This window comes from Macaca mulatta, chromosome 10 (genome assembly GCF_049350105.2).
Source record: "Macaca mulatta isolate MMU2019108-1 chromosome 10, T2T-MMU8v2.0, whole genome shotgun sequence".
In the NCBI taxonomy this organism is placed as follows: Eukaryota; Metazoa; Chordata; class Mammalia; order Primates; family Cercopithecidae; genus Macaca; species Macaca mulatta.
In genome coordinates, this window is record NC_133415.1 from 16,020,871 (window position 1) to 16,033,089 (window position 12,219).

Sequence of the window (12,219 nt, forward strand, 5' to 3'; positions counted from 1 at the left end):
GGACACATCCGCTGTGAGTCTGGGGCTCTGGCCAGGACTGCTTCTTTCCCTTACCCAGCCGGCTAAGGGTGGGAGAGGCTGCTGCCTCTGGACTGGCCTCTGTCCCCCAGCCCCTGTTCCCTGGGTGTAGGAAAAGACAGGTGTGTGCACCCAGAACGAGTCCTGGAGAACCACCAAGGCCGGCGCTGGCCCCAGGGTGCAGGTGTCTGACGCTGCTGAATAAATCATGATGGTGCCCAGTGAAACTTCTCCCCCCAGAGGAGCTTTCTCTGCCTTCCAGATGCTATCTCCCCGCAGGAAGCCAGGTGGCACGTACATGACCCTTCTTCAACAGATGGCGAGCAGGGGTGAGCCTTCCACCTGGTCAGGCTAACATTTCCTAAGCTGGAACAAGCCTTTGCAGGGATCCACACGAACCCCCAGCAAACCGTTCCCAGCACGGCACTCTGCACCATCTTCCATGGCTGCTTACCCGCCTGTGTCCTCTCCTGGACCCAAAGCTTCAGAAGGCCAGGACGTGCCCCCTCATCCACCAGCGTCTATGTCCATCTTCTTTGTATTCCCAGGGCCTAAAACAGAGTAAAGGCTGGATCCAGAAAGAAAGAGAGGGAGAGAGAGAGAGGGAGGGAGGGAGGAGGAGAGAGAGGAGAGAAAGAGAAAGAGAGAAAAAGAGGAAGAAAGGGAAAGAAAGAAAAAGAAAAAAGGAAGGATGGAAGGAAGGAATGAGAAAGAAAAAGGAAGGAAGCAAGGAAAGAAGGAAGGAGAGGGAGAGAAAGAAAAGGAGAGGGAGAGAAAGAAAAAGAAAGTAGGAAAGAAAGAGAGAAAGAGAAAGAAAGAAGGAAGGAAAGAAAGAAGAAAGAAAGAAAGAAAGAGAAAGCGAGAAAGGAAAGGAAACAAGAAAAGAAGAGAAGGAAGGAAGGAAGGAGGGAGGGAGGGGAAGGAAGGAAAGAAATAAACAGAGAGAGAGAAAGGAAGAAGAAAGAAAGAAAAAAAGAGAGGATATATTATTTTCCATGATGAAAGCCGGATATCTCCAGACCCGTCCACTCCATCGAATCTCTCTTTAAGACACCCTCAAGCCAGTGTATCTTCCTATTATTATCTCCCGTTATATGAAGATTCCTGTCTAAAATGCGTTGGGAGCAGTTTTACTCGATTCCAGAAAAGATGAATAGCCTGCTTCCTGACACAGACGAGTAAATAACTCTAGATTCTCTATTTTTGCCCTGGTTTCTTACGTTGATACAGCAATCAAGCTGACGTGGCATTGCCTTGATCTAGTAATCCCTTTTATAAAATGACCTTTAGAATGTAACATATTTCCAAGCAGAGAGTCAGTTAAACAAGGTAATTTACTCTGGGTAGCATATCTTCCAATATTCTTGGGCCAAAAGTAACCAAATAGGAGAGGGCCAGATAAAGAGGAGCTGTGAGGATTAATTACTCATTTTGGTTGAGTGTGCTGCCGGGCAGGGGGGAATAAATCTTTTTCTAGAGAGAGAGGGAGGATGGGAGACAAGGAGAGAGAGAGAGAGGCAGAAACACAGACAAAAAGAGAGAGGAGACAAGGCGGCAGAGAGAGGGAAAGAGAAGAAATAATCCGGATGATGTGTGGGTGCTTCCTGTTCTCCCACAAACGGGAATCTGGGCTTTCTGGCCCCTGCTGGTAACGAGCAGCCGCACACCAGTCTCACGTGTGCGCCCGATTTCCATCCTCTGGAGGGCCTCCACGTTCATCATCTCACCTAATCATCCCACTCAGAGCTACAAGAGAGCAGAAAGGTCACCTTTTCTCATCTTGAATCTCAGCATCCTCACGGAGGGCCCACCCAACCTGTGCTGGCCCGAGATAGCAGCCAGGGTTAGCTATGGTGTCGTGGAAAGCAAGCCTGTGAGCCTTGGAGCCAAACCTGAGTTCTTTCACTAGACAGCTTTGTGGCATTGAGTCTGGTACTTGCTGTCTCTGGACCTCTGCACCTGGGCTGGGAGAGCAGGGCACAGCATGTCTCTCTCAAGAGGGATGATCTGAACATTACTCAGTGATTAGGAATTCTAGCTTCCGAGCAAGCAGAACTACACTCGAGTTTTGGTGCTGCCATTTTCAAGATAGGTGACCTTAAGCACACTGCTGAATCTAGATGGGCCTCAGTTTCCCCATCTGGATAATGGCGATAATAGCAGCACCTCTTCTAGTATCATTGGGAAGATTACATGAAATGAAGTAGCGCAGGACCAAGGGGGAGCAGTGCTCCTGGCCAACACTCACACAGCGCTTATGAAGCACTTCCTATTTGCCAGGCTCTGCTCCAGATAGATTTACGGACGTAAATCATCTATAGATTTACAGGTAGATTTATCTGTGCACATGTGCAGTAATCCTTAGAGCAGCTCCTGAGGCAGGTAACATTATTTTCCCCAGTTTACAGATAACGGAAACTGAGACACAGATGGGAAGTAACTCTCCCAGGGCCACACAGCTGATTAGTAGCAGAGTCAGGATTCGAACCCAGGCCATCTGGCTCCAGACACTGAGTCCTCACCCCAGCTTACTGCTTCTCAGCAAGGGCTCAACAAAATATAGCCATTTCCATTCAGTTTCCAGACACATTGCAAATGCCTAATCCAAGCTTATTCCCCTGCTCTCACTCCATGGCCCTTGTGTAGAATTGAAATCTGTCTTCTTGCAGTGTCTACTCATTTGTCCCCAGGCACTATCTCTAATCTCTTCCTCAAGCCTTGTGACAGCCCCTCTACTGCTTGTAGATCAATTGGCTGATTTCCCATGAATGTCTTCTCAGGCTAACCTTGTCCCATCGTTCCCTATGGGAACCCTCATTGATTTATCCTGTTCTAAACGTGCCTTAACGACCACATGCCAAGCACTGGGCTGGGTTCAACATGAATGTGGAGGCTGAGCTCTTGGTTCTCCCCCATCAAGTGGGTAGATTAGGGGTCCTTGCCCCATTCCGATCACTCTCCATGGGATCCTCCCAGTTTGGTTACAGCCTCTAAATGCTGGGGCCCAGACATCAGCCCACACTGCTTTAAGCCTCCATGGCCACCCTGGGAAGTGAGCAAGATGGAAATTAGTGTTCCCCTTGGGACAGATGACGCAACTGAGGCCCAGAGGAGGAGGTTACTTACTCAAGGCCACACAGCAAATCCCTGAAGGAGGTGGTCTGGAACTCAGGCCCCAGGTTTCATAACCTCACATACCTGACTTCAGCCTGCTGACACCTTCCTTGGATTTGGGGAGAGGTGGAATAGGGGGGACCTCATTTTCTGGTGGGGTGGCTGGGAGAAAGTAGAGACCTGCCGAGCCCAGGTTGGCATCAGTATCCACCTGGGGTTTGCAAAACCTGCCTGGTGGAGGCAAAATCACCCTTGTTTCCCTTCTTCCCCCATGACTCAATGGACGTGGCAGGGTACCTGATGTCCTTCCCCTGGTCTGAAAAACATGAAAGCTAAAAAAAAAATTCCTGAGAGGTTAAAATTGGTTTTCCACCACCTTCTGCCCCAGAAAGAGCTGACAACTCACCTAGAAGGAACGCCTTCCTTTCTGGGAGCTGAGGGGCGCTGCTGCATGGGGGTGTCGGCTTTGGAGCTGGGAGGCTGGTTTTTCCCCACCTCCATCATTTCCCTCCCCCACAGAGAAAGCTTGGTACTTTATTCTATTTTAATAATAAAAGCCAAAAGAGAGTTGTTTCTGCCACAGGCCTGGTCCCCCTAATGACGGTGTCAAGAAGCCCGGGGGCTTAGCACCGGACTCAGACGCAGGGAGTCCCGCAGATCACGGTGGCTGACAGTTAAGGCCAGCGCCAGGCAGCAGGGACAAGAGTGCAAGGGAAGGCAGAAGACTTTGTGTAGTTCCTGGCCCTGCCCAGACCCCCTATGGACCCTGAGCCCCTTCCTTCCCCTGGCTGGGCCTCAGTCCCCTTATCTGTAAAGTGGGCTCCTACTGCCTATCTGAATGGGATCGGGTGAGATGGGAAAGGGAAGAGAAGAGCCCCCCTTAACTGGATACTGCCTGCTGTATAGATGCCAGGCAGGGACCAGGTGCATAGCATCATGGTTTCATGTCACCACTCTCTGAGGCTGCTGTCACTAGGCATATCTTCTAGTAGAGAAATTGAAGCTTAGGAGCATGAGCTGTACGGGTATTCAAGCCTACATCTTGGTAACTGTAGGGCCCAAGCTCTTTCCCAGTGGCCCATCTGACTGCATTTTACGAATTGTTCTGTGCCTTTCAAGTATGCATGGTCACTCCCAGGATTATTCCAGAGAAGCCCCCTGAGCTCCATGACTGCCCCTGGCCCCGCTCTCAAGTCGGAAGCCCTGAAGCCCCTCCTAGGATCAGGAGTCCCAGAGGCCCTTCCCCTGGCTCTCATCCATCCCTTGCATCTCCCACCCCTAGAGACGGTCCTTCTGCGTTCCAGCACTGTGTGCAGCAGGAGTGCCCCCTACCCACGTACCCCACACCCCTCACATGCAAGAACTTCCCACAGAGAATAAGAGAGGGAGCAGGGGATGGTAGTTTCCATAGCAACCCTGGGCTTCTCATTCCCAGCACATAAAATGCCAAACCTGGGTTGGAGAGGTGCAGTCCCCTCTCTCATTGGAGAAGGTTCTCTCCTCCTTCTCCGCCTGCGCCACCTCTACCTTGCTTGGTCCTATCCAGACAGGGAATGCTGGAGGAAGGGCTCTGGAGACACTCGGGCTGCACTCCATGGAGGCCAAATCCACTGGGGGCTGAGGGTGGCCTGGAGGTGTCCCCAGCCAGTGCGTGGTCAGAAGGAGGAGCAGAGAGAAGAAGAGGAAATGGGGGAGGGGAGGAGACGGACAACAGGATGCTCACAAGGCACCCCCACCTCCTTCCTGGGACAGAGCTGACCCTAAGGACGGACTCTGCCAATGCTCAGAGGCTGTGGGTGCCCTGGGACAGTGTGGGCTCTCCTTGTAGTCAGGGGCCTGGCCTCTGGGGTCCACTGGACCTCAGTATCCATCCAGACTCTGACACAGATTTGATGTGTGGCCCCGAGCTACAGTGTTGCACTCTGAGATGCGGTGCTTGGTATCTGAGAGTACAACAAATGATGCTTGTTCTTATTGTTTTGCTATTATCACTAATAACACTGAAGTCCAAGCACCTCGGCCTGGCAGGGGACATTCCGCAGCCCTCTGTTCTGCTCTTGTCAGTTACCCACCCATAACACGAACCCTCTGCCCAGGCCCAGCCAGCTGCTCAGCCCTATCTGTGGATTTAGCTGAATCAGAGGGTGTGGCGGTTCCCAGGAAGCTGGCTTTGCACACAAAGCCCAGTCCTACCTCCCAGTCTTTGCTCAGGAGCCCCTCCTGTCTGAAGTTCCTTCCACATGGTCCTTATTCAAATCCTCCCTGTTTATGTGGCCCAGCCCAAGCTCTCCCTCCCTTAGAAAGTGTTCCCAGTCCACAGGGGTCTTGCCCTCCCCTGAGATCACCTTGTTAGTTGATCCCAACTCTGTCTGTTTTCCAGGAGCACCTTTCCTTCATAAAGAACCACCATTGCACAGCTCTGGCGGGGGGAGCCGGGGGCAGGCTGCAAACGCATTTGTGGACCACACAGCCTGGGTGTTATTCACTGGGCTTAGAACTGATACATTGGACAGCACCCAGTGCCCCGCCGACACCCCACAAATCCTTACCACTCCAGAGGCTTCACATGCATGCTCCCTTAATCCTAACAATCTCAGGAAATGGGTAGCGCCGTTATCTCCATTTTAAGGATGAGGAAACAGACTCACAGATGTCGAAGGATCTGCTTAAGGTCACACAGCCAGAAAGTGGTAGAGTCGGGATTCAAACCCAGTACCCTTTACAGAAGCAACAAGGCTAAACAGCATTCGTGGCCAGCACCAAAATCCTTCCTGGGGAGGAAGCGTCCTTCATTTGGAAGGCTTGAACAAGTCTCTGTTAGGAGATGACAGATGAGCCCAAGAGCTCAGGAGACTAATAAAAGCTGAGATTTCACGAGCACCTGCTCTCTACTAGGTGCTTCGCTAAGTACTTGATGTCGGTTAACTCAGTTAATCCTCCCAACAACCCTAGGAGGAAGGGATTAGCACTAATTCCATTTTGGCAATGAAGAAACTAGGAAACAAGAAGTGATGAAGCCTTCTTGAGGTCACACAGCTTGTCAGCAGGAGGCAGGATTCAAACCCAAGCCGACTGGCTCCAGTTCCCATGCTTGCAACCCTTCTGCTAAGGAGCTAAACTGCTCTGCATAAGACAAGGAGTGAGGCCGGCACGGTGGCTCACTCCTGTAATCCCAGCACTTTGGGAGGCCGAGGCAGGTGGATCACCTGAGGTCAGGAGTTCAAGACCAGCCTGCCCAACATGGTGAAACTCTGTCTGTACTAAAAATACAAAAAAAAAAAAAATTGGCCAGATGTAGTGGCGGGCACCTGTAATCCCAGCTACTCAGGAGGGTTAGGCAGGAGAATCACTTGAACCTGGGAGGCGGAGGTTGCAGTGAGCTGAGTTTGTGCCACTGCACTCCAGTCTGGGCAACAAGAGTGAAACTGCATCTCAAAAGAAAAAAAAGATGAGGAGTGAAATTTGTCACTTTGCTCCTGAAAGAAGAGGAGGGACGGTGGCAATCAGTATAGACAGGTGATACATAAAGAAGCCATCAAAATGGGTCACGATGGGCTGATGTGGATAGACAGCCAGTGAGAACCCCAGGGGTAGGTGGTGGGAGGCTTCTTAAGAACTCAGATGCCTGATGTGCTTGGTTACATTACTTGCATTTCTGACAGAATCCCTTGGGCTCTCCCACCAAATCTTTAGTGAAGTGCTGTCTACCCTAGTGACTGTGTTGTGGGAGTGGGCAGGGGGAGGGAAGAAGTTGAGTGGACAAAGAAAATTACCTTCAGTGAGCCCATATGGGGAGAGAGAATGGGTATTTAGAAGATTAATAAAGCTAACGTCTGTCTCACACATGCACACGCGTGTGCAGGCACACGTACACACAAGCTCTATGCAAGCTTGGACTTCTGCAGCCTATTTTGCATCCTTTTGTGAGACTAGAAGAATGGCAAGAAATAAAGAAACAGTGGCCAGGCGTGGTGGTTCACACCTGTAATCCCAGTATTTTGGGAAGCCAAGGTGGGTGGATCACTTGGGGTCAGGAGTTTGAGACCAGCCTGGCCAATATGGTGAAACCCTGTCTCTGCTAAAAATACAAAAATTAGCTGGGCATAGCGGCAGGCACCTGTAATCCCAGCTATTCAGGAGGCTGAGGTGGAAGAATTGCTTGAACCCGGGAGGCAGAGGTTTCAGTGAGCTGAGATTGTGCCACTGCACTGCAGCCTGGGCGACAGAGTGAGACTGGAAAGAAAGAAAGAAGGAAAGAAAGAAAGAAAGAAAGAAAGAAAGAAAGAAAGAAAGAAAGAAAGAAAGAAAGAAAGAAAGAAAGAAAGAAAGAAAGAAAGAAAGGAAGGAAGGAAGGAAGGAAGGAAGGAAGGAAGGAAGGAAGGAAGGAAGGAAGAGAGAGAGAGAGAGAAAGAAAGAAAGGGAGAGAAAGAGAGAGAGGGAGGGAGGGAGGGAGGGAGGGAAGGAAGGAAGGAAGGAAAGAAGGAAGGAAGGAAGGAGAGAGAAGAGAAGAGGGAGGGGGAGGGAAGGGGGAGGGAGAGTAAGGAAAGGAAAGAAGGAAAGGAGAGAGACTGTAAAGGCCAATGGGAAGAGGCAAAACTTGGGAGAAAGTTTGAAAGGTTTGCCAGCTGAGAAGTATAAGAGTAAAATGTAGGCTGGGTGCAGTGGCTCATACCTGTAATCCCAGCACTTTGGGAAGCCGAGGTGGGCAGATCACTTGAGATCAGGAGCTTCAAACCAGCCTGGTCAATATGGTAAAACTCCATCTCTACTAAAAATACAAAAACTAGCGGGTGTGGTGGCACACACCTGTAATCTAAGCTACTTGGGAGGCTGAGGCAGGAGAATCACTTGAACCTGGGAAGCAGAGGTTGCAGTGAGCCCAGATCATGCACTGCACTCCAACCTGAGCAACAGAGCAAGACTCTGTCTCAAAAAAAAAGAAGACGAAAAAGAAAAAAGAAATTGTGAGTGAGAACTGGCAAGACAAAGAAGAGAGATTTGAGAAATGGTATGAAATATGATGGAGGTCCTCTTCAGGGTGATTTGAAAAATGAACATAAAAATTGGAATCCCCCCAACTTTTTTTCTGACATGAGATCTTGCTACGTTGCCCAGGCCAATCTTGAACTCCTGGGCTCGAGGGATCCTCCTGCCTTAGCCTTCCAAAGTGCTGGGATTACAGGCATGAACTACTACGCCCAGCCTGGAATTACTTTTTAATTACCTTTGTTTACTGGACTGTGCATCCTGAACACAACTCCATCCAAAACCTGGGCCATATGGGACCCTTGCTTATAACAAGATTATAGTAGAAAATAAGAAAGAAAATGATCTTTGAATCTCATCAGTTTTGTGTGAGACAAAGGTGATACTAAGAGAAGAAATTGCCTGGAGATACAAGGTAACCTTGACAACAGGAGTCCCGACCCTCCCCCCAAATTCACAGAAATTTTGGTGTAGACTCCAGAGGGCTTAGAATTGAGGGGTTCATACTAGTATTTATTATTATTATTATTATTATTATTATTAGAGACAGGGTCTTGCTCTGTTGCCCAAGCTGGAGTGCAATAGCATGATCATAACACTGCAGCCTCAAACTCCTGGGCTCAAGCAATTCTCCTGCCTCAGCCTCCCAAGTATCTGAGACTACAGGCACAGGCCACCATACCCAACTAATTATTTATTTATTTTTTGTAGAGACAGAGTCTTGCTATGTTGCCCAGGCTGGTCTCAAACTCCTGGTCTCAAGCGATCCTCCCACCTGGGCCTCCCAAAGTGCTGGGATTACAGGCATCAGCCACCGCACCCGGCCACACACTAATATTTTTGAAGTTCTCAAGGTGTAGGAAGGCTTCAGCTGATATTTGAATTATATAGGAATTATTAACTACTAGAAAAAAAAAATGCAAAGAAAATCTGAGACTCCCACTCCCTCCCCTGCCAGCTAGCAACTGATGAATAATCAAGCCTGAAATGCTGTTTCTAACTCCCCAAGTCTAGAAGAGTTTGCTAGGCTGTTACAGTACAGCACACCTGTGACAGCATAGTTGTCATTGTTCCTCTTGATGCTGAGTTATTTTAGTAAGCCTGCATCGCGCTCACCTGGAATTCTGCTCTGAGCCTCCCTCACCAGTTTCTTTGGCTCTTTCCAATTCTAGCGATGTGTAAACCACACATCTATCTGTAATCCACGGGGTTGCCCAACCAGCAGGGTTTGGATGCCGCGGTAGCTTTTCCCATGACATCTGTTATGAAACTGGAACCCCAAAAGGAATTTCCCTAATCATATAAACTGACAAACGCGGCCCAAATGGGACTGTCCCTCCCCTTGGGAATGATCTTGCCTGGGCCCTCAATGCATGTTTATGGAGAATCCTACTGAACAGTGAGATCTGGAGGGCAGACATTATGTCTTCATCATCTGCTTTCCCTGTGGCCTTCCCCAGTAGATACAGCATCTAAGAATTCCTGAAGAGCCACCGTTTACCTGGCTGCCCAGGCTAAAATCCTAGGAGTTGTCCTTGGCTCTGATCTTGTTCTTACACCACATATCCAAGGTGACAGCAAATCCTATTAAATCTGTCCACTTCTCCCCATCTGTCCTACCCTAGCCACCATCATTTCTTGCCTGAATGAGAGCAGCAGCCCCTAAGTCAGAGTGTTCCTTTGAAAACAGAAGTCAGATCATGTCACTCCTTCCAATGGCTCCCCTCGAGCTTTAACTAAAACCCAAAATCCTTACTGTGCCCTGAAAGACCCCCATGGGCTGGCCCTGCCCATCTTTGTGCCCTCTTTTCCTGGCTCTCTCCCTCTGGCGCTCTCTGCTCCAGCCTGCAGATCTTGATGAGGACTCAACATAGCAAACATGTCCCTCCCCCAGGCCTTTGCACTTGCCATTCACTGCACCTGAGATGCTCTTGCCCCAGAATTCTGCACTGCTCAGTCCTTCATTGTAGGTGAGTTTTTGTACACCTTTTCTTTTAAAAGTCCTTCACTGGCCATCCTCTCTAAAATTGCATCTCCTATCACTCTCTATCCCCTTACCCTGATTTATTTTTCTACATAGCATTTGTCCCTGCCTGTCACTATAGTGCACACATACAGACACACACACACTCTCTCTCTCTCACTCTCTGTCTCGTTAGAGACAAGATCTCACTTTGTCGCCCTGGTTGGAGTGCAGTGACGCGATCATAGCTCACTGTAACCTCAAACTCCTGGGCTCAAGTGATCCTCCTGCCTCCTGAGTAGCTGGGATGGCACTGCACCTGGCTGTGTTATATTTTTAATCGGTTATCTGTCATTACCTTTCTCTTGCACAAGGACGTTAGCTTCTGAGCTGACATCAGAGGCTTGGTTTGCTCCACTGTTGAGTCCCCAGTGCTAGAGCCTGGCGCACAGTGGCTGCTTTGTAATTATTTGTTAAATGAATGAGTGCATCCTGTGTTGAAATGAATACAGGATGAAGTACCTAGTTGTTAAATTAATGACAGAAAAGAGATTTTAAAATTAGGGTAGTGTGATTGCCATGAGGATGATGTGGTTCCCAGGCCAGTCGCATCAGCATCTCTTGGAAGCTAATTAGAAATGCAAGTTCACAGGCCCCCCTTTAGACCTACTGAATCAAAAACTGCGGGGTCAGGGGCCAGCAGCAGCCTGCATTTTAACAAACCTTCCAGGTGGTTCCACAGCACACTCAAACTTGAAACTGCTCTCTCTGCTGAGGTCCCCTGAACCAAGTGTCTGACTCCTAAGCCCACGCTCTCCCTTTCCCATCATCGTTCCCATGGAAAACATGGGAACAAGCAATAATGATGATCCTGGTAAAAAGGGGGTAACTTGGCAAAGACTCTGCTCGTGAAAGCAGAATTCACGAGGAACGCATGCTGCTGTGAGTACTGGAGCTCCAACTTCAATGGTTTAAACCTCAAAGGGGCTGGCCTGGCACCTCCACAGAGTCTTCAGAGACTGAAGGTCCTTGGATTTTTCTGCTCTGCCGTACTCAGCATGGAGCTTTCATCCCCAAGGTCTCATCATAGTTCCAGATGGCTGCTGAAGCTCCAGTCATCACATCTATGTTCCAGGTAGGAAGCATCAGGGAGAAGGACAGGACACAAAGGGTCCATGCTGTGCTCTTCTTACAGAGACCTCAAAACAAAAGCTAGTGTTTTCATCTCATTGGCCATGCCAACTGTTCTGAGAAATATATTCTTTTAATTGAGCACACTGCTCTCCAGAATAAAACCAACGCTCTGTTACTAAGAAAGAAAGAGAGAATGGATGCTATGTAGACAACTAGTAGTGTCTTCCCTACCAGCTGTCTTTCTGTTCCTCAAGATGTAATAAAGAATGATTCCAATTCTCATCTATTTCCCAAGGAAGTTCCAAGTCCTCTCCAACACTGATGCAAATTCTCCAAGTATTTATAGGCTGGTGATCACCTCCAGCTCCTTTCTACTGAGTTAATTCCATTTATGGATTAGATCACTATCCTGCACGTTCTGGCCATTTGGGGTCAATCCAATTGTGGAACCCAACCACTAACCCTGTGTGTACACACACAGACACACACACACACACACACAAACACACACATACACACACACACAAACATATACACACACACATACACACATACACACACACACATACACACACATACACACACACAAACGCATACACACACATGCATACACACACATATACACACACATACACACACATATACACACACATACACACACATATACACACACATACACACACACTTGCAGGGAATTTCTGTGTGTAACAGACTGTACTTAAGATTGCAGGGGATGGGCTAAGAGCTTACATCACAGCAGAAGATTGAAAGACCTGCCCATGTCTACCCAACTAATAAGGTTCACACAAAACAGTTCAATTCATGTGGATTATAGAACATTAAATATTCATGTGCTTAAAAGACCTTAGACATTGGCTGTTTGGTCCCATTTGAGGGGCCTTATCCAGCCCAAGTGCCCCCCTCTCCTCCTCATTTCCATACCCTAGGTCATAGGTGGCTTCTGCGGGACTAGCATCTGAGACAGAGGTCCCTGTGCAGGTCAT